This window comes from Chenopodium quinoa, unplaced genomic scaffold (genome assembly GCF_001683475.1).
Source record: "Chenopodium quinoa cultivar QQ74 unplaced genomic scaffold, ASM168347v1, whole genome shotgun sequence".
Lineage (NCBI taxonomy): Eukaryota > Viridiplantae > Streptophyta > Magnoliopsida > Caryophyllales > Amaranthaceae > Chenopodium > Chenopodium quinoa.
The window spans coordinates 2,605,530-2,628,325 of NW_018745080.1; the positions used below are offsets into that span (position 1 = coordinate 2,605,530).

A 22,796-nucleotide genomic window follows, 5' to 3' on the forward strand; every position below is an offset into this window, starting at 1 on the left:
GCAAATAATATGATACGGAGTAGAGATAATACTCCTTCTGTTTCATAATGATGTTCCTGTTTACGTAAATCGATATAAGATTTTACCCATCTTTGACCACAAATATCTTTAATATCACATTAGCAAAAATTATAAAAGTTAATATTAATAATGTACTCATCAAGACGAATCAAACTATATCCCACATGACTATATTTATTCTTATGAATTGAGAGAAATTAAGAAGATTCTCTCTTATTTTTAAAAAATCAAAGATTCCAAATAGGAACATTATTGTGGAACGGAGGGAGTAAAAGAATTGTTTTAGGTTAATGATTACAAATACTTTAGAGTTTTTTTTTTTTTTTTTTTTTTTTTTTTTTTTAACACACAAATACTTTAGAGAAAAAGGGGATCAAACATTGAAAAATATCATCGTTCTCTCTTTTCTCTTCCTTTTCTTCACTAATATTTAGCTAAAGAAAGCATTATTATAATTTAATCTAATCGAAATTTTAGAAAGTGTTTAGTTTAAACAGGTGAAATTGAATAATCTCTCTTTTCTTCACTAATATTTAGCTAAAGAAAGCATTATTATACTTAAATCTAATCGAAATTTTAAACGGGTGAAATTGAATTTCATGTAACATTTAAACCCACGAACTTCAATTACATTTATTACGGATACAGCAAAACTGGAGCATGGTAATTGATAAGCCATAGGCTCGTAGCCATACATTCATGATGCATGGTTATGAATAAGAAGCAAGGTAGTAGAAAAATGTGTGAGAGAATAAATAAAATATAGGAGAGACTCATAACAAGGTTGTCATAAATTCATAATCGAAACAAAGTTTTTGGCGAGTCATTGCATTATAATTTTTCTTTTATAGACTTCTGCAGAAACTATGTTTGCAATTTAATGTTTCAAAAAAAAAAAAATTAAAAAAAAAAAATTTGTTTGCAATTTAAGGCATCGAGCTTGGAATCTAAGGCTTTAGGTTTGCTTCAAACCTGCAGCAGAAGGATAATGCAACACTCCTCTTTTATCTTTTGCTTCCAATGGCTAGATAACTACATGCTTTACTATTAACTTAGCAAATAATGCCATTGTTATAATTCAAAAATTCAAGTTAAAAAATGTACTCGTAATAACTTAAATAATGAGACCAATATTGAAATATTTTCACATAGACAAATTGACAGTTTAGCTCTTCTTCAAACAATTTCACAATTCCTCTACGAATTATTGTCGTCATAATTTGTACTTCGTATGAGATTATGACTATAATTCGTAGAGAAATTGATAAATTGCTTTGAGTATATTGAGTAAGAATTAGTTACAAATTATTGTCGTCATAATGTCCCAGTTATAATAGTATGTTGAGTTTAAGAAAAAAAAAAAAAACAAATGGTACTAAATAGCTCATAGTTGAGAGTCTTGAGACTGTTAATACTTCTTATATTATCAATTTTTACTGAGACTTGTTGTCGAACATCAAAAGCTTCCAGCTCTTCCCCTGTAAAAGTTAGAATTATGTAGCGTTTGAGAGCACGATACAAGATGCTCTCAATGTCTTGGACTAACAAAATGTTGTATTTACACGGCAAGATAGCACCAAAATCGGTCCTTTCTATAAACTTTAGCAAGGGTATAAATACAGCAGTGATGCTGATTATAGGACATTTACAGAAGGACCCTATATATATATGGAAAGCTATTAGCTTTACAGAAGCTTACATGTCAATAATTATGCACTGCACTACTCAGGAATACACGTGTCTGATACTAGTATGTAGCAAACATAAGTTAATAACTTAAACTTTCCGTCTCCGAGTTCTGAAGGCAATCTGCAATGAACACAAAAGTACAGTAAGGTTGTGAATTCAAACCTATGTAAGATTGACAAAAAAAATAGCCGAAGATTCAAATGGATAAGCGTAAAATTATCTACACTTCAATACATAACCAAAGCAATGAGAAGTTCATGGTTATACCATCACATAACATAGCCTCAGAAACCGAACAAGCAAAACCAAACCCAAGGCAAAAGCTTTTTGCACTTCTGTCTCCCCACAATCTCCCCCAAAATAAAATCTCGAAGTGTATAATGATTAAGTAGATAGCTAATTCACCCTTGGTAAGCTTCAGCAAGACAATTTAAAAATGTATGGGAAGGCTGAGTAGGACTTACCGAGTTACCGCATCCTTGTTCTCATGAGAAACATCGGACTCTGAAGTGTCTATAGATACCTTGAGTCCCAGACAACTCTTCTTAGGCTGAGAATGTTTCAGCAAGCCATTCACTGCGTGAAAGAATGACATATATTCATTTAGGGGAAAAAAAAAGTAAATATTGAGGGTATAAAAGCAAATTAAGGGGGAAAAAATTAAGGCAATCAAGAAAAAGAAGAATAGAAAACATATTCATTTAATGGTCAACATGCTTACTACTTAAAATATCAGCAACAATAGTCACTGAGTTTAGAGCATAGGGTAGCACAGTAAAGTCAACAAAAGCAAAAGCAGATAATAATATTCATAAAATTGGGGATGTTTTAATATTAAGCAAAGATTAAAATCAAATGAAGCTATGGAGAATTGAAATTTATCATTAGTTTTAGCTTATTCAGTTAATCTAGTAATCTACACCATACTTTGCTCTCAATTTAGATCAAGACATTCACTTTAGAATTGAGAAATTAAGGGTTAGATTACAAGGTGCACAGAAGAACTGGACTAAAAAAGAATAAACAAAATCACATCAACTCAGAAGCAGCTGCTTGCATTTCAAATGTAAACAAGTTAGCCAACATCTCCAAATGAGTTTAAAAAACTATGTAGGAGATATATATACCAGACAATGAGTTTGTTCTATCTAACAGAATATTTCGCTGACTGGTTCCTGATCCTTGTGATTTAGCACCGCCTGCTCTTGAAACAGTGGTAATTCTACTTCCAATGTCATCAGAACACTGTTTTTTGGGACCGCTGCACAAGTGATATCATGACTATGTTAGAAATCTGTACATAAACACTCTACAACCACTAACAAGTTTCTTAAGGAGAATAATATACCACTAAGGCACTAACTGAGGAAGTGATTGATTGATTGATAAGGCACTAACTGAGGAAATGATTCATAAAATAAATAGATAAACTTCTCAAAACCTTAAGTGGTGCATATAATATGCATATTTTGGCAAGTTCAACATACCGGTATCTCAGACATACAAGATTTAGCTATCCAAGGAACTCGTTACAACTACTAAGTGTCCAACCTATAAACACCACACTGACTGAACATTACAGGAACATACAAGTTTCAGAAGACGAGACACATCTGTGCATGACAGAGGACAAGTATCCTCTCAAAACAGAAAATGCCAACATTTAGTGAAGCAAAGTAGAAACTTTCAGTTCATCTGTATACCAAAAAGAGAGAGGTCTTTGGTGACATGAATGGAGTATTCCTGATGTACCTTTCAGGTACTTCTTCACAGCTAAAATTTTAAGTACTTTTATTTTTTGCAAGTCTTAGTATGAAAATAATACTCCGTAAATCTTTTTTTTTAAAAAAATGATTAAAAGTAGCACACATTTGACCCGATCATGTTCAGGAATGTACTTCGTACCACTGAAGACACCCTTAACTTCTGCAAAAGCACATGAAGTGTCACCACAATAAAAAGAGGGAGTACAGCATTCAACTCATCTACTTAGATGATGAATGTAAAAAGTCCTCCGGACATTCTCTGAGTGTCTAATGCTCAATGATAAATAATAGTCATATGGAAAATTCAGTCACAGATCAAAGACAATCAAGTTACAAGAATTAAAAACATTTTTGGATGACCTTCAGCTTTGCATCTTATTTCATATATTTACTTCTAAGTTGATATAATCTGTAATTAATTCAAATATGTGATTCAACTCCAAACAGAGCAATGAGCAGCATTAGATGCTCGCAAACAACAGCATACTGAAAGCAACCACACCAAACAAAACCTTAATAGAAACAGAGAGATAAAGGAAAGAGAGACTACATTTAACCATGTCAAAACCACCTACAACATATAGAATTCGACAACTTACCGCTGCCGGAGAAGGGATACAGTTGACCCCTGTAAAAAATAAACTTCACAATCAGGTGATGATAAGATTGATCAAGGATTCCAGTATTGCATACAGAGAAAGCATATAAAAATTCCAATCACAATGAAACAGAAGATCATGACATGCAATCAAAAATGAATTATGCAGATCAATCAAAATTAAAGCCAATTAATATGTCCTCATACCAAATCAAATACAAATAAGCCAAGCCAACCTATCGATAGCTAGATGGGCAGTTTTACAGGTCATTTCTTTGCAGGAAGTGAAGGATATTATCCAAAAATCAGTCTAAAAATACAAAAATTAAAAATTAAAAAAAATCCAACAGAGTAAAAGGGTCATAGAACCAAGGTCATTGCATGCCAGGAAAATTATCTGCGTACATAATCTTTTTATGCAGGAAAATGTTCCACTTTAGATAATATAGGAAAGAGAATACAGTCAAAGTAGTCAAAATTTAAAGAAGAAAATATTCCTCATTTCATGACAAGGTCCTTCATCATTCAGCTTCTTGAGTAAAGAAGTTTGTATAATTCTTTGGAAAAGAAAAAAGGCAATGACAACTATTAAGAAGTGCAATATCGCCAATCAGTAAAAGAAGATTTCTACGACAAACTAATTGCACTCAGATTTATAAGCCTACTTCACAATTAGCAACTTCTAATGCACACCAACTATAGCAAGGCACAAAAATATATTCAGCAGAAAAATGAAATTTATCAAGTCTGAATAAATACTTACGCCTGAGCTGCAACTTAATCTGACATTTGTTTCACAGTGACCCAGATTTTCTGTGAAATCAGAGACTTTTTTCCTTTTCCTCTCATTCTGAGGTGATTTTTTCAACGAGACATCAACCTCTTGAGTAGAAATATCTGATTCAATTTCAAAGAGTTCCAAAGTTGCAGACTCAGAATCGATTTGATTCTCTTTTGCGGGTAAATGTACAATATCTGCAGAAATATTTGCCTCAACCTCTTCAATAACTGATGAACCAACTTGCAATTGTAGTGTTCCAACGGAAGAGTTATCTACTGCATTTTGTTGTCTTCCTTTAGGGCATGCTTCAAGGACACAATTTGAGGCCATCTCTATCTCGGCAACCTTTTTGTCTGCCGTCCTATTTTTTGACAGTCCAACTTGCTTAGACATGGGTAACTCAAGGGCATTCTGACCTTGCAAACCATCTCTCAGGTATTTCCGACTGCGCTTAACAGTTGAGCTGGACAACTGAGCAACAAAATGCAATGAGATCAATAGTTTTCCTTTAGTCCCAAAAACAAATTAAAAACTGAATACTAATATGACATACCTGAATAAAATCACATTCAAAGACTTGAACAAGCATTTTCAGAAAATTATCATTGACCTGAAATACTACTGAAAAGCAATTATCCTGAAAAAAATATATATTAGGAAGGGAGTCAGCAATGATCAATTATAAACATATTCTAAGGTTGATGAAAGTTAATGAAAGTTCTATACAGCGATGATGGAAGAAGAACTAGTCCAGGGGCACGGGACAAATTAATGAAAGTATGTTTAAGAGAATTTAAAACTGACAGTCTAATCTCTGCTAACATATGCAGCTTCTGCAACATATAAAAATAAAACTTTCAATTATCAGTAATACAACAAAACAAACAAAAACAAAAATTATATCCAAAAAACTTACAGGTGTTTTCTCAGGATCTAAAACATCCTCTGCTCTTCTGATGGCCCGAAAAATACTTTGCAAATACAGAAAGTTTTTGTTGGCAAGATCCAAGTCCCCGTCAACAAATTGAGAGTTAACCAACACATGCAAAAGGAGAAGAAGTGGCCTGCAACAAAGACCAGCTCAAGCACATGCATTGTGATATAATTGCCTCATGAAACATAGATTATATAACTACCTGCAAAACTGAGCAGTATGCTCTTCATTGTGAGAGTTTACAGGTGGACATCCTGCATCATGAGCAAGAACATGGAGCAAGAACACCACTGTGTAAGCTGGGCTATCAGTCATTGATCCTTCTTTGCCCAAAGTAGAACAAGTGCGAGCAGCTTTGCTGTTTTCCTTGATGAACTCTATCAAATAATTTAATGACTGACAAGCAGATTACACTAAGTTAGCTGTAATTTAAGTAAATATATAAGCTATTGCCGAAATGATGGTAAACCTTATCTTGCAGATCTTTGACACAATCAGATGCCGCCAAAGGAAATGCACAAGCTACTTTACTTGAGGCAGCACATCCTTTCAGTAACTTGTGAGTTTTATCAAGAAATGCTTCACGTGCAAACGATGAAGTGTCCTGCAATGATACTAGGGGTGTTACCACTAGCACAATGTACAGACAGTAGCTGTAGTTTTTTTTAAGTCAATAACCAAACCATAAAGGCAGAGAAACACTTTTAATCTCATGCATCTTCATTATTCTTCTCTCAGAACAACAAAATTTGCAATCTTATCAAGTTTTAGGAGGACAGGATTAGTGCAGGACTCTAAATGTTTTCAGTCTATCTACCAGTCCTAGCAAAGTACTAGGATTTAATTATCCAATAAAGAGTAGCACGAAAAACATTCCTCAAGATCCTCAACCAAAAAAGGCCAACCCCCCCCCCCCCCCCACCCACAAAAAAAAAAGGCCACCTCAGACTACCATAAATCCATATTACTTTTATTTTCAGAATAAAATTTACATCCAAGTGAGTAATGAATTGGCTTCCTCGGATAAAGATGCAAATCTTGAATGTCTTGAATAATCCCCACTGTCAAAAAAATATAGTTACATTGTCTCAGCCCCTCAATTTATGGATACGACTTCACCTTTATGCCCTTGATAATATTTGCACTATCCATATCCTAATCTATTAAATAAAGGTCAGTAGGACAATCTTTCCCTAATCATTCTCTAACTTTACTTTATCTTGAGAAAAATTACTATATTTCAGGACGTCTCAAGATAGCGCATGTGTATTGTTTTCAGAAGTATAATTCATTTAAGTATCAGAAAAGAGAGGTGGATGGAAAATATGAAGAGATCTTTTTAGTTTTGCTAATGTAGGATCAATACATGAAGAATAATCTAAAACATTCTCTTGAACAACTCAAAGTGTTGGATACCTAATGCCTTATCTTAAGAATACTAAATTACTAATAATATTTCAGGATATCTCAAGATTAGCACATGTGTATTATTTTCAGAAGTATAATTCTTTGTCAAGTATCAGAAAAGGGCAGTGGATGAAAAAGCTGAAGAGCTATTTGTAGTTATTCTATTGTAGAATTAATACATGAAAAATAATCTAAAACATTCTCTTGAAGAAGTCAAAGGCTTGGATAACAAGGGCATAAAAGAAATAAACTATTATGAATAGTTAACAGAACAAGAGACAGATTTTGATCAAATAGTCAGATAAGTGAAGTTATTTTAAAGATATTGTTCACTGGTCTCTGCCAACAGTATACACTTGCACATCAGAAGCTCCATACCTTTGCCATCAGAATAGTTGACTGAAATAATTGGGGTGAAATATGTATCTCCCACCGTCTTGAAAGCCGCAGAACAGCCTTAGCAGCTGCTAATCTAATGTGAGCCATGTCATTTTCACTGCATTTATAAATTTATAACTTAGGCAGACAGACAATATTAAAAAAAGTATATGATGTAAGAATAAACCCAAATTTAAATACTCCTCATTTAATTCAACTTTGGGCTAAATAAAAGCATCCCAAATTTGCATCATTATTTCCATAAAGGGTTCCTGTTAACAAACTAGACCTTTGAGAGGCTTTTTAAAATTTTATTCTTAGTACTCTTGTAAAACTCTCTTAAATTTTACTTGGATGCTCTTTCTTTTTCTCACTTTACACACCTTTCATCTAACTTTTTAAACTAGTTATCTTGTTATGTCCTACTTTCTTTGTCGGACGTTTCCTTATGAAGATTCATGTTAGTTGACCCCAAATCATATTGGGAGTAAGGCGATGTTGTTGTTGTTGTTGTTGTTGTTAGAAAAGATTACTTTTTTGAAAAAAAAGAAAATATTCATTAAAAAGAGGGCAAGGTGTACCCTAACAGAGATCCATACAGTAAATAACAATTCAACCACGCATCACATCATCAAAAGATACCCCTAAGAAAACAATACTCTTAAAGAGTAGCCTCAAACAAGTTCTTCCGGTCTTCCTTTACTATCATTTTCGCAATTTACAAAACAGAGAAAGTGTGCCCCCACCCTTCCAGCATACACACACACACACACACACACACACAAACAAGTTCACAGAGTAAAAACATTGTAAAATAAGGCACTTGATTTTCAAATGCAAGCATTCTTGTTCTGAGAAAAATCACAAGGGTATTAGTAGTTGAAGGATGTTCAGAAGGTTGAATAGAACATGCTATTCTTTGGTTTAGACATACATCAATACTGTTATTAAACATAAGCATGGTGTCAAACATGAAACTCAGCAAATAGTCCATAAGCATGTAAAGCCAAGATGAAGCAGCAGTGACGAGACAAATTACCATACTGTTGCAGCATCAGCAAAATCGTCTGTCAGTAGCACTTTGGACAAAATATCCAACAAGTTACTAATTTGTACTTTCCCATTATTTTCTTTCTTTGGTAAAACACTCTTGACTAGTGTTTTCAGCCCATAAATCTGCGAGAGAAGTACAAAAGCAGAATAGTCAAGAGGTAGGGTCTAGAACTAGATATTCTTGTATATGTAGCACTTAACAGCATGTAGCAAAGACAATACAAACATTAAGAAAACTCATACAGTGCCATGAGTCCGTGATGCATTAATATTTTGAGACATAAGGGGAAAAGTGGATAATACAGCCTGGTATCTTTTTGATTAACTTCATAAAAGAGACTCGGAAGCATATACATGGGTCCATATCTCTCTCACTCGTATAAAACAAACTAATGCTCATTCATTCCAGATCCATATATCTACAATTCATATGTTCCTATTTCTAACCAATTTATTAAACTTGAAGTAATGAAAAGTGAAATGATTCCAAATCCTTAAGTCTCACGTTCACATTGTCATTGTTCCTAAAAGTAACTCCGCCACTCCAGCTAATGCTAATGGTTAGCTGGATTTCAAAGTTTTGTTCAATACTGTGCTATCCTCTATGACCTACAAACCTTAACAGCAAACAAAATAATAAGCTTGACGGATTTGTTATGTTGTTGTAAAAGGTACCAATATGAACAAACTACAAATGACTAAAGAAGCATAAGTGATTCAACAAAAGTTAAAATCAGAAGACAAATTTTTATACATAAGGTGATAACTGATAAGTAGAGCATTATAATTTTTTTGGTGAAACTGATAATTTTTTTTTATAATAAGTAGAGCATTAAAAGTAGAGCATTACTGATAAGTAAAGAATTATAATAGATACATGCTTACGCCTACATGAACAAAGTACAAAATGACCTGGCCTTGTATGTAACCCCGAATGTTAAAATACAAGACCATGTCACTAAGTAATCACCATGAAATAGTCATAGGGACCAATAGAAATCCTCCGCAACTGGTCATATGCAAACCAAGTTTCTCCAGCTAAGCCAATTAAAAGAAATACTCCCGTTGTCCCCAATAGTTACAACACTTGCCTTTTCATGGTCTCCAAGACACGTTTTTGACTATTAATACTTCTGGTTATGAACAAATACAAATTTCAAAGGTTGACGATGTTGAAAATGCATAGAGATGAAGATAAAAAATTTCACATAACAACTTATTGTATATATTGGTTAAAATTTACGGTCAAAGTTTGTGAGGTTTAACCTTGAAAAAGCAAGTGTTGCCATTATATTGGGACAGAGGGAGCATAAAATTAAGCCAATGTCATTGGTCTTGATAACAAGCAATTGTCACCCCATTGGCTTAAGTTGGTAATCTAAAAAAATGATAGGATGACCTCAGGTTATCTGAAAACAATTCTCCACACAGCAGATAGTTGAGATGCTATAACTAAAAGAATAGTTCACTTGATGTTTTCCCTTCCAAAACCACCAGCTTATGAAAATCCGGCTGGCCTGAATAAACGAGATTGCAGATAATTGTTTTTTTTTTTAAACAGAGAGAGAAAGAGAGAGAGAGTGAGCTGCACTGATATTAAAATGGATAAATAACATAATAACCTCTATGTTCAATTAAATCATAATTTTTGACCCTGATTTCAGCTTGCCAAGCAAGAACCATCACCACCAGTCCACCCAGACAACACCAGTTTCTCTTTCCTCCCAGCAGACCTTTATCAGTCACCTAATTCTTTGCCGATACATACATTCCTACCTCCAGACTGGCAGACAGACATCAATCAGATAGATAGATGCAACCTAGGACCATGGGTCCAAAAAGCATCTTGCTTATCCCAGCTGTGAAACATAAAAGCTTCTCCCGGTGAAGGATTCCACTGCTAAATCAATCCAACTCAAACATCCTAAGTTATGTGGGGACTTAAAGCACCTCATATGAACAATTTACAATGCACAACATCAACACTGCTATATAATTTAAGCTTCTCATGCATCTAACTCTATTGATCTGGCAAAACCTAATTAGCACTAGCTTGTTTCTTCTCCTATTTCTTCTGATATATTCAGCAAGAATTTGGGGTCCAAAATGTCCATTAATTTATTTTTATTTTTTTTGAAACCAAATGTCCATTAATTTGATACAGAGATGATTGAGGCAAATATCCTCTAGGATGGTGGCTGTGGGTTGTAGTTGTAGAGAAGATATGGTGGAGTAGCTGTTAACGGGAGCCAGGAAAGGAAAAGAAAGAGGCTTGAAGTAAAAGTCAAACACAATGGCCATAGAAACTTCATTTTTTGTTCGAAATGTAAAATTGGCCTAATTTTGCATAAACATGAGGGGTAAGCAGCAAGAAGCAGCGGATTAATATAGCAAAAATTCATTACAATTATTTACCCTCCAACCTTGCACTTCAATTTTAATAATCAAAAACCAAACCACGATACAAAGACTCAAAATTAAAGACTCAAAAACCACGGTGTATACCTAATAGAACAAAAGGTGAGTCTGGAGAAACAACATGAACTCATATTTAAGAAAAGACAATCAACATTTCACTGATGAACTTAGATAACGAAATTTACTTTCAACTTGCAATGGAAGGAGACATTGCTTCCAGATTTCTCATCTACCACAACAGCATCTCCATACGTTTTGTTCTGCAACAGATATAGTCATAATAAATTAAATGAAGCATAACCATAAATTCACAGGATCATCTCAGCAAGAGAGAGAGAGAAAACTAGTCACTATCTGATCAATCAAGGAAATAACTTGCCTCAAAAATTCTATTCCGTATGTATGATAGTATCTCATTTTCCTGTTTCTGAATACCACAACAGCATGTTGTGATAGACATCCCAGAGACTGCAATACAGTGGGAAGGTTACGGCCACTATGAAGTGACTTCACAAGTTTCTGGAAGCATACACATGAGAATAAGATCAGTGGAGTATTAAACTAAAGACTTTGCAAGCAAGCAGCATTTATGCAGTCATGATTAGTCAGTTAAAACGGAATAATAGGAAAATTGACTTCAAAATTCTGGCATCAGTAGTCTTTACTTTACATCAATATTACAGTACTTACACTCTGAGATCCATGATTCACAACATTGCTGAAATAATAGAGACAATTTCAATCTCATCAAAACGTCAAAATAATCAACTGTACGGTGTCAAGAAGATTTTCAATTGACTATTGATTGGACAGTGTCCTTTAGAAAGTGGAAATGCATATGGAATTACATGCTATAACAAGACACAGAAAAACATCCCGGTACAGATCTTGCTGCCTTAGTGTCTTCAAGATTTGATATGCCCTGGGAGAGCATATAGCACTATATATTAACACCAGGGAAGTGCCTTTCTTTCAAGGGCAGAGAACCAGAAACGTAATATACCATATATCTACACAAAGATTTAAGAATATATACATGGTAAGCCCAAGGAATAATTAGATGGTTTATACTTGAAAATTTCTATGTTGCTTTGCTTATTCTGATTTTAGTCAGTAAACCAACTGCGTGCAAACCTAGCTTGATAATCCAGAGAAATAAGTTAAAACGGCAAAACACATTCAAACTATCCTTCAACATAATTAAGATTCAGAGAGGGGAAAAAAAACCATGCTCAAACTCATATTTTTTGTCATAGTGGATGTTGATTGCTGAGAATCTAAGAGTGTCTGATCATATATACCAACCCATTTCAAATCAGGGTGGCATTTCAGCCTCAAATTGCAGAATTACAACTAAGAAGAAACAATAATAATGGAAAGAGTATTGCAATACCAATTAGGGGGGAAAAAATATGCCATGTTAGGATGAGAAAATAAAATGAAGGGGTATAAGCAAAAACTTGTGGTAATTCCTGACACCTGCAATCCGATGACGTACAATTAAGTTTCTGGAAATTAAGATAGTAAGCCTGCCCTTGTCAAGAAAGTAGCAAAAACTGTACAAGGTAAGATGTTAACATCTTTAGACTTCCCATGGACTACATCAAATGTATCATCAAAGCATCTATATTATTTCCCAGCCTCCAAATCCCTATCCCCACCATTAGGTCCCCTTTAGGGGCATTGTGAATTTGGATGCATGACATGGTACAATTTGTATAAGACATCAGTAAGAACCATACAGGGCGACAATGCACCAAATATAAAGAGATAAAGATTCAATAGCTAAAATACTTATTTAAGATCTGATTTAGATTTGTAATTAAAATCTGATCAAGCAAGAGATAAAGTAACAGGTCGGGTTTAAAATGACTCAACTTCAGATATAAACGTTTAGATGCGAACAGATAAAATCTGAAAACATGTTGACCAAAAGGCAGATAAAGAAAGTAATACCTGGCACAGCTCCACCCAAAGATATTGTTCAGAAGGACCAAGTAATGCAGCAATGACTAATATAGCAGCCTTGGACTGAGCACGAGTCCCCTCCAGGCATAACCTCTCCAGCAATGGGTAGATTTCACTACACACAATCATGCAAAATATAAGATAGTGTCAACATTCTTTCCTTTCAGCAGATAGCATACCAATACAAATAGCATCAACAAACATTAAGAACAAGACCAATACTCTCACCAATATGTCAGATGAGAGGAAATTGCCTAGAAGAGAAAAAGGTAATACCCTTTTTTTTTTGAAGTGTTGCACACTTGCACTTTGATCGACACATACATTTAGGTAATTTAATTGACTTTAATATAATACCCCCTCTGTCCCTATTATTTTCCCCATTTGACTTTTCACGGCTCCAAGAGGTGTCTTAAAATGTATATATCTCTTTTTTTATACGCGTAAAAATTATAAAAGCTTGATCTTAATAATATATACAATGAGACGAATCCAACAAGATCCCACATAACTACATCAAATCTTAAAGATTAATGGGAATTTATGGTCTAAGTTATTTAAGTTTGACACAAATATTGACAATTGGGCAAAAAAAACAGGGACGGAGGGAGTAAGATGTAAAGTGGGGTAGTTGGGTTATTTAAAAATTATAAGAAAAGAAAGTGGAGGTAATAGTTTATTGAAAAATAAGGGATGCGAGAGAAGATAAATAACATGTGGGGATCATGAGAGTAGAAAGATATAATACCAAAATGTGGTATTTGCAAACACACACCAAAAAAAAAAAAAAAAATTAAAAAAAAAATGTAACTACTAAATAAAAACAGCCGCATTAGGAAACTTAAAAAAAAAAAGGGGGGGGGGGGGGAGTACAAAACTCACATGAAGTTGAATTGTGAAAGAAAGTCAGCATCCTAACCATTACTTTGACCATTAATTTTACATGAGCTATAGTTTTTTAATCAGAACATCTATCATGAACTGATGAACTGAACTTCCATGTAGATTTGTTGCCAACCTTGCTCTTTAAAAGAATATTCACATCATACCACTGCCCATCTCTCAAAACAAACTAATAGGGAAAAACACCAAAATTCAAGTGCAAAACATTTGAAGATTCCAGGAACAGATTAATTTATCACAAAAAATGCAAAACCTAGAATAAGGCAATGGAGTGAGCAACAAAAGATAATATGCTTATTGGCTTACAGGGGAAGATTTAACGATTTGCACATTGTGAGTAAGAGCTATAATTCAGTATAAACTTGCTTCATGATGTCCACCTAAAATTTTTAAATATATGGAAGTGTTGTAAGGATCAAACCTGAGTTCCATAGTTATAAATGGACCAGCTTTTGCAAACATCTGAAGTAACCTTGCACACCATGGGGAATCCTCCTCTAGTATCAGCAGTTTAAATTGTTCTTCTGAACCTCTCATGAGTTTCGGGAAGTTTCTGACAATATCCTGATTAAACAAGATGATCATGAATGCAAACAATAAAAACAAACAAAACTTGTTATTATAAGCCAAAAAAATGAGTAATGACTATATCTTATCAAATTAAAGGAGTTTCTTTCTTTCACCAATCACATATCACTGAGGGGATTTCAAATAAATGAGCCTTACCAACAGGATGTTAAAAGCAGATTCCTTCTGATGTTTATCTCTGCATCTGTAGCCAGAAACATGATCCAAAATATATCGAACATTCTCAGCACAAAATATATTGTTTGAACATCTCAGAGAGAGCAGTTCCAAAAATTCAAAGAGAGGATGCTTATCCCCAATGCTTTTCAAAAACTTTTCCTGCACGGAATGAAAAATGATATTCATTTCGATATAGAATTGTATTTCATATAGCAAGAGAATTGAAGGGAAAACAGCTTATTTGTTCAGATTTACTAAATTTAAAAGCCAGTTGTGATATATTTCACCAGGATGCTTAGTATATCAAACGGGCAAGTGGGCAACATTTTTTTTCTTTAAAGATAAAGAGGGTATTAGCAGCTGACAAGGGAGCACCATCAAAAGACATCAACCGTGAGTAGTTTATTAAATAACCACCCCATTCTACAAAAATGCCTTATAATAAGATTCAATCTGGTAAGTAATAGAAGTTCTTATATCTATCTAATTTTGGTTAGTGGTTGACAACCTTGGATCTGCAAGAAACGGATGTGCAGGGAGTGACTTAGGGGGAAAAACATATCAAATGAAAGACACTCATAGCAGGACAAAGGATAAGAGAGTTGTGTTAGGCTATAGGCATTAAGAGAGTGCTATGGGTTGGAGGTTAATATTTGAGAAAAGCTTCCTAAAATTCCATTATTTATTACACTTACAAAATAAGATATGAAAAAGTACAGCTTTTCCATGACTAATGAGACCTTAACTTGAACCAGAGTTCTTAACATCACAAAACAAACATCAAATTGCTTGTTAAAACATTATCAATTGTATTTTACTGTGCATTGCAGTAAATATTAAGTATTGTCTGCAAACAGTACACCTCTGGGATTCCAACATTCGCTCTTATTTTTATCCTAAGAGCAGTAAGAAAGGCACATCTAAGCACTGACATTAAACGATAGGCATAGAGGTCAAGCGCCATTTTTGTCCAGGAAAGAAAATCTCAATGAAGTGTACATAGCAGCACCTGAGACTCACTTTTTTTTCAGCAAATTTTAGTATCCCTTTGTTTCTTTTTGTTAGCCCTATTTGGAAAACGCTCTCGATAAATATATAAGACAAATTATACTCATGTGGAATCTTATTTGATTCGTCGCGATGCGTAGTTTCAAAATATCAACTTCTATAATGATTTATAATTTGTAGTTGAAGATATTTATATTTAAATGTGTGCACTTTGCTGCGACAACCTTTACCAAGTCCGAACGATTGTCTATGCAAAAAGTGAAAATGGGACTGACAACAGACGAAGTAATTTTATTAAGTGCGCCCCACTTCCATGAGGAACAAAAGGGCACAAAATGATCCCTATCACCTTAATGCACCTTCAGCCCATTTATACATTGCCTAGGAACAAGACAGAGATAGCCATATGTCCTACGTCAACCATGTACACCGTATAACCACAATCAGATCCAAAATATATAAGGCAGTTCAAGATACGCACCCTCAAATCCTCTGCACTTGAAAATTCTGGTTCTTCCAACAGTCGGGACAATTGATAAAATAGGTTATCATCCTTTAGTAGGTTCAGCTTAGAAAATGATTCTTCTGCTTTGACAGAATTAAGGCACGCTGCTGACATTCGTGTGAAAGAACTTTTTATTCTCGCATCCACCTCTTTTGTATCATTTCCCTACAATATTATAAACAAATTTAGAGGCCTTACTAGTCTCATTCAACTCTTATAACAAAAACACTGTAGCTTACAGAATCTAAGATGCCTAATGATTAAACCTAACAGTAGACATTATATGATATATGATTCAAGGTACCAACATCTAAGCAATATCCAAACACAGGAACAGGCATCTGTTAGATTATGGGTAACGGAGGACATACAGAAGAGAACAGCATTTGACGCCTGAGACATGTAAGTGATTGATTTCAGTGACTCCATTATTTCTTCCATTCTTATGTAAGTGACTCATATACAAGTTTAGAATATAATTACAGAAGTTAATTGTCAATATTTTTTAAAAATCATTGCTAATAATTCCAGATAAAATTAGGAAGATGATTCAAAGATTTTTAACAAATTCCTTAAAAAAAAAAAAAAAAAATCTTCCCTGGGTTTTTAGTATGAAATAGTAATCTCCAAATTACACCCTATTCCTCCCAACAACAGACAACAGAAAACCAATCAACATCCATTGCTTCTATCAGCAATATTTATGAGGGACCCCCATTCTCTCTCTCTCCCTCTCTCTCTCTCTCTCTCTCTCTCTCTCTCTCTCTCTCACACACACACACACACACAGAGTCCATGGAACAGAAAATGCAAAAATAATACAAAGAAAAACCAAGAGTAGTTATTAGAGAACCTTTTCCACCCTGGAATATTTCTACATCATGAGATATGAAAGAATAAGGAACATTGTATATCTGTTTGAAGTACAGCATCAAAGAGATAATAAACAACAAAAGCTGAGGATTGTATTTAGGTAGCATCAATCTTTTATAATCACATTTAAACAGTTTAATTTACATTATCCTTCAATAATCAATAATGTATACATTAGATCTATTACAAACCACAAAGAACTAAGACTATCAAAGTAGAAGCAGAATAATAAACAAATTAAAGGATAAACACAAGAGCTATATATGCGGAGAGCAAATATAATTTTTTGTAGTGATTTACAGAAACTATTAGCCTTTTACCTCTGCATTTGACCGAAGGGATAAATAGCTTTGCATCTCTGTTTGAAACCTGAAGACCCACAAAAGGTAAAGCAAACATCATTTTTAAAATTCATTAACACAGAGCAAACACAAGTAACAACCCTCACATCCAAGAACAAAGATGATTCTTAGATTGAATTAGCATCTCTATCCTTTTACATGAGCTTCAAAGATGCAATCATATAATGCTAGGGTTTTCCTTAGAGATCAGCCATTTCAAAATGCAGTAATGACTCTTGCTTGAGGGTAAAGGAACAAATAAACCACGTATTAGAAGGAAAATCACTAGAAATAAAAGGAGAATATAAGTACATCCTCCATCATCTTTCAAGAAACTTCTCAAAAGGCACCAGTTAACTATACATTTACAAATACTCCCTTCAAATCAATAAAGTTCTGCATCTCCCATTCTTCATTATTGTACAATATCAGCCAATATTGTCAAATAAAATCATCAGAGCCAGAACAGCCATTACAATGGCCAAATTCCACATTATTTGGGACCAGTGAATAGTTGTTGAGCCACAGGTAAAAAAAAAGACTACCATCTCCCAAGTCATAATTCACGAACAAAGAATTCAACAACTCACAAATAGATCTAAACTGAAAATTTGTGAACACACTATATAAGTATCAGCACCAGTAGCATGAACAAGTATTCAACCCACAGTTGGCAAGAATTGTTAAGGTCAAACATTGAGCAACGTTACCACAACTAGTAAAGCTTAGTACAAGAAATGTTTCATAAGACCAATAGAAGTATTGGTTGTATGTCATCATGCAATCATGCATATAAAATCTGTGATCCTTCCAATCCACACAGACCCATATTACCAATTATAAGTCATCTACTTCAAGCAAGAGGCATGCCATCCAAAATATAAGTGATTGTAAGAAAATATAATTCCTTGACTTTTGAGGAAACAGTTAGAAAAAGTATGAAAACTGAGATGGCCAATTAAATCAGAAGAAAAAGTAAAGTGTGAATAGCAGTACCTTCTTTTTTGACATAATATCAGGTTTAGTGCATTAACATGAGCAGAGGTAAAAATTGAGTACAGGTAGATCCAATGTCTCATTTTATCATCCACTGGAAGAGATGCTGGAAAGAAATCCACAGCCAGAAGAAGCTCCAAGTTTTGGGGCCTATCAAATTTCACAGCAGAAGTTGATATTTGAATAAATAATGACTTGTGAGATTATATGGTCAGATTATCAATCAAAGGGGACACTAACCTGAACTCCTTCAAATTTTTATCAAAAGAGAGCACCAGTATTTTACAGGGAATTTGCTCATAAGATTCATTAAGTTCTATCTGCCCTGCATGACACTTGATGCAATACTCACGATAAACTTCTAGCAACTTCTTCAGGGCCTCCTTCCTAACTGAGGTCTATATAACGAGAGGATGACGGCAAAGATTAAGTTAAAGGGATAGTTTAGCAGCACAAAGAGCTTAAAGAAGTTTAAAGAGGGCATAACGAAAAGAGAGAAGAAATCTAGGAGAGACAATATATATGAAAAGAATAATCACCATCTTGTCACGAAGTCTGTCAGTAGCCTGAGCTATTAGAGCTTCAGGGAAATTTTTCAAGCTAAACTTGGCCAAATCACAAACAACCGCTATTGCCTCTGTCCTTACACTGGCATCAAAATCCAGCAGACGGCCTTCAAGGGAAGCTTCATAATCAAAAATTGTAGTTAAAGAATGCATCTATCAAGACTACAATCAACAAAGCAGACGAGCTGTCATAAAAGAAGAAATCTTCAAATGCAGAAGAGTTCGGAAGAATGTAAAGATTGCAAACTTACAAAGAATTTTGTCTGATTCAATTGCAGATGGGTTAGCCAAGTAGCAAGCTTTAACAGCGCGTATAGCACTGATTCTGACTTCAGCTGATTTGTCAGAAAATCTTTTCAGAAGTTCAACAAATAGGTAATGGTGTTCTTGTATACCATGATCTTCAACTAGTGCGAGAAGTTTTCCAATTAAGTTAACAGATTTTATCCTGACATCCACTTGATCAGTCTGCACTTAGAGACAGATAGTTACTTAAGCAATATAAAATAGATAATAAAAGGCAGTTAAAAGTAGCTTAAAATGCACAAAGAAGAACCTCAGAATCTGACAAAAAATAGCCAGTAAACCCACCACTAATTCTTGAGCTAAATTTGGGATGACTGCAAGAAGCATATGTGGAGTGCTCTGAAAGATTTCATATATCATTTCATGGTAACATTCTTTCAGATCACTTGTCACACTTTCTCTATCAGAAATGCAAGACATTAAAAGTCCACAGACAGCAGGCTTGATAGCTTCTGCACAATTTTGAATAAGAGCAACAGCAAGACGATAAGAAGCAGGAGCAGGACCCTGAAACAGAGGAGAAAAGGCACCAAGAATAATGCACAGCCTTAGTGAAACCTAGAATAAAGTCTCATCAACATAAAACAGGAAGGCAGGCTTTGTCAAACACAACATATCAAACCAACTAAAAAAAGCAAAGAATCCCCCTCTTTTTGATAAATGACCTATGAAGTTGATAAAATCATAATAAATTTCACTCAGAGCCACAGGGTAGTTTACTAAGCAGAAATTAATATATAATAGCTACTTGTATATAACATGGTATGAATCAAACAGCTTAGCCTTAGAGGTCAACAATGGCAGAAAATAAGGGAAGAAAAAAGGCAATTTGATTAATAAACTGGAATTGCAGCTATATGAAGGATATTCAAGCTTTCAAGAGGTTTCATCCTCTCCCAATTAGCAGCCTAAATGATAAACAAAAATCTCATCAAGAATTAACATCATTTCCCTCTTCCTAATCTTCTCTATACATAGAATTTCTTGATTTAATTCCCAACTCCCAAGCTACTCATAACTAACTTATAGAGATAATGCCAAAAGTGACCCTCCCCCAATTCCCTTTACATCAGTTTGCTGCATAACACCACTGAGTATAGTACTGATTATTTACCTCTCCCTTGTTTCTTAGATTCCTTAGAATCAGCTCCAGAAGTGGCTGAGGAGCCTCTTCTTCATTTAATATTAGTGACATGATGGACAGCATATCACTAATCAAGCTCTGCGGGTGCTCCTCCCTAGAAAACATCGTCACAGTACCACACAGGCAACAAAAGATGATGAATAAGATGGAATATTAAACATAAATCAAGAGAATTTGACTGTGCTAAAGGATGACTACATAGTACAGACAAACATTAAATCCACATTATATTTACTGGGACCAAGAGGGTGTAAATAGAGTCAAAAAAAATATTATGCCCTTAAATCACCTACAAGTCTCTTAACCAATATGAATATAAACTATAAATAAAACCTCACCCTCAAGCAAGAAGAGTCACATAGTTTCTTGAAATTTAGGCATTTCCAAAGAAAATGTAAGCAAATTAAGCAAGTACGTTACAGCCTTATCTCAAATCTTTACAACTTTACAAGAATGTTTTGCTTGGAATTAACTTTAATACTAGCAGCATAATCAGGCAGGAAAAAAATAAAAAAAGCATACATGGGGAAGATGGAAAAAAACCTTTTCTAGTTTCTGAGCTGATAAAAGAGTTGATACCTTACAACATAGAAGAATGTTTTGAACATTTTATAGATTAAATCAGCACAGTCCAAATCTAGCATCCGACGACAGCATTCCAGCGTTGCAATGGTCTCCAATATTTTAACTCTTCTTGAAAAATAAGGGCTTGTGGTATCAGCAAGATCCATAAACATACTAACAAAAAGCTCAAAAATATCCTGCGAATCCAAAATAATCAACAGATGTATGGCACTCAACTAAGAAACAGAAGACAGCAGAGTCAAAACTCAAAAGTATACCTTAAAGATTTTATCATCAAATGAAGGGTCAGGAGCGAGGGAAGCTGATCAAGGTCCAGCAAAGCATTCGCAGCTTGCTGTAGAGTATATAGCAAAACTTTAATTTTGGTCTAAAGCAGAAAAAATAGACGCCAAGATTGGCACATCGGAAATGTTTCATGTTACATTGTTACCTGGACAGTAGGACTCAATTCAAAGACACAGTAAAATTCATCAGATCACTGAAGACCAACACAGTAGGACACTTAAAGACTTCAATTCAAGCATATATAAATAGCTAAAAACCAGTTTTTTGACACTTACATGAGTCACATCCATAACATACCCAATCCCTCTCCCTAAATTCAAGATTAAAAGGAAATCTCGTAACAAACAGACAATCTAACTCAAACACCATGCATATCACTCCGATTCTCCAAACACCGTAACTTACCTGTGTCCGATGTATATTAAACACCTCATACAAGCATGAACACTTAGGATGAGGTCCAGACTTCCATCGAATAAACTCGAAAATCGTAATGAAAGCAATCACATCTTCGTCGGACCCTTCTAACAAGTCCTCATCCCCACACTCCTAGAGAATTCAAGTACAATAGACTACCATAAAATCAAGGGAAACACATGGATGATTACTCAAAGTAACCTTCATCTCCATAAAAAAATAAATAAATAAAAAATAAAATAAAAAAATAAAAACACCAAAATTAAGTACAAACTTCATGACTACTTAAAAACCCAATCGATCACACTTCAATATTCTCCTCCTTCCTCTTCCTTCTCGCTATATCATCAATCACAAGTAAAATCAGCCAATAATATTAGGCAAGTCATCTGTGGGATTCTAAACGAAAACCCATTTCATCAATTCCAACTAATCTTCTATCCATGAGTATAAACCCGTAAATTAGGGTTTTCCAACATCAAGCTTACTATATCACAACCAATAACAGCTCTAATAATAGCTTGAGCATGAAAATCAAGTAAAAAAAAAAAAAAAGCTTAATAACTGAGAAATTCATGCAATAAACTAGAAATTCCCACTTATCAGCAAAATCTAGGGTTAAAGCGGAAAACATAATCGGAAAAATAAAACAACTAAAAACAATTTTGTGAACAACAAAAAAAAAATTCAAAAGAGGGGGAAAATATCAATGAAGTTTACCCGAAGTGATTTAACTAGAAAATCTTTAGTAAGACGAGTTTGTTGAGCAAGTTTTTTGCCGATATCGGAAACTACTTTTTCTGGATTTTCCGCCATTGTTAACCAGCTGTGAAGTTTGAGACTAGAAGAAGAAGGGGAAAGGGTTTTTTGGTAGAGTTTGTTAGGGTGATTCAGGAGAGAGAAAGTAGTGAGTGAAGGGGAAAATGAAAAATGATGAGTGTATATATTCAGTTCGAGTGTAGGTGCTCCCGCCTTTTGTTCGAAAGAGAAAGTGAAAACATTACATTTGCGTGATTTTGATATCACGTGCCCTCCCTCCAACTCGACTCGACTAAATAATCCTTTGTTACAAAATAATTTTTGAATCGAAATTATAACAGCATTCAC

The 22,796-nt window shown here is 34.4% G+C and overlaps 1 pseudogene; it reads right to left on the minus strand.

The window, feature by feature from the left end:
• Positions 1-1,592: 1,592 nt before the first annotated feature.
• LOC110709787 lies at positions 1,593-22,796 on the minus strand (annotated as a pseudogene).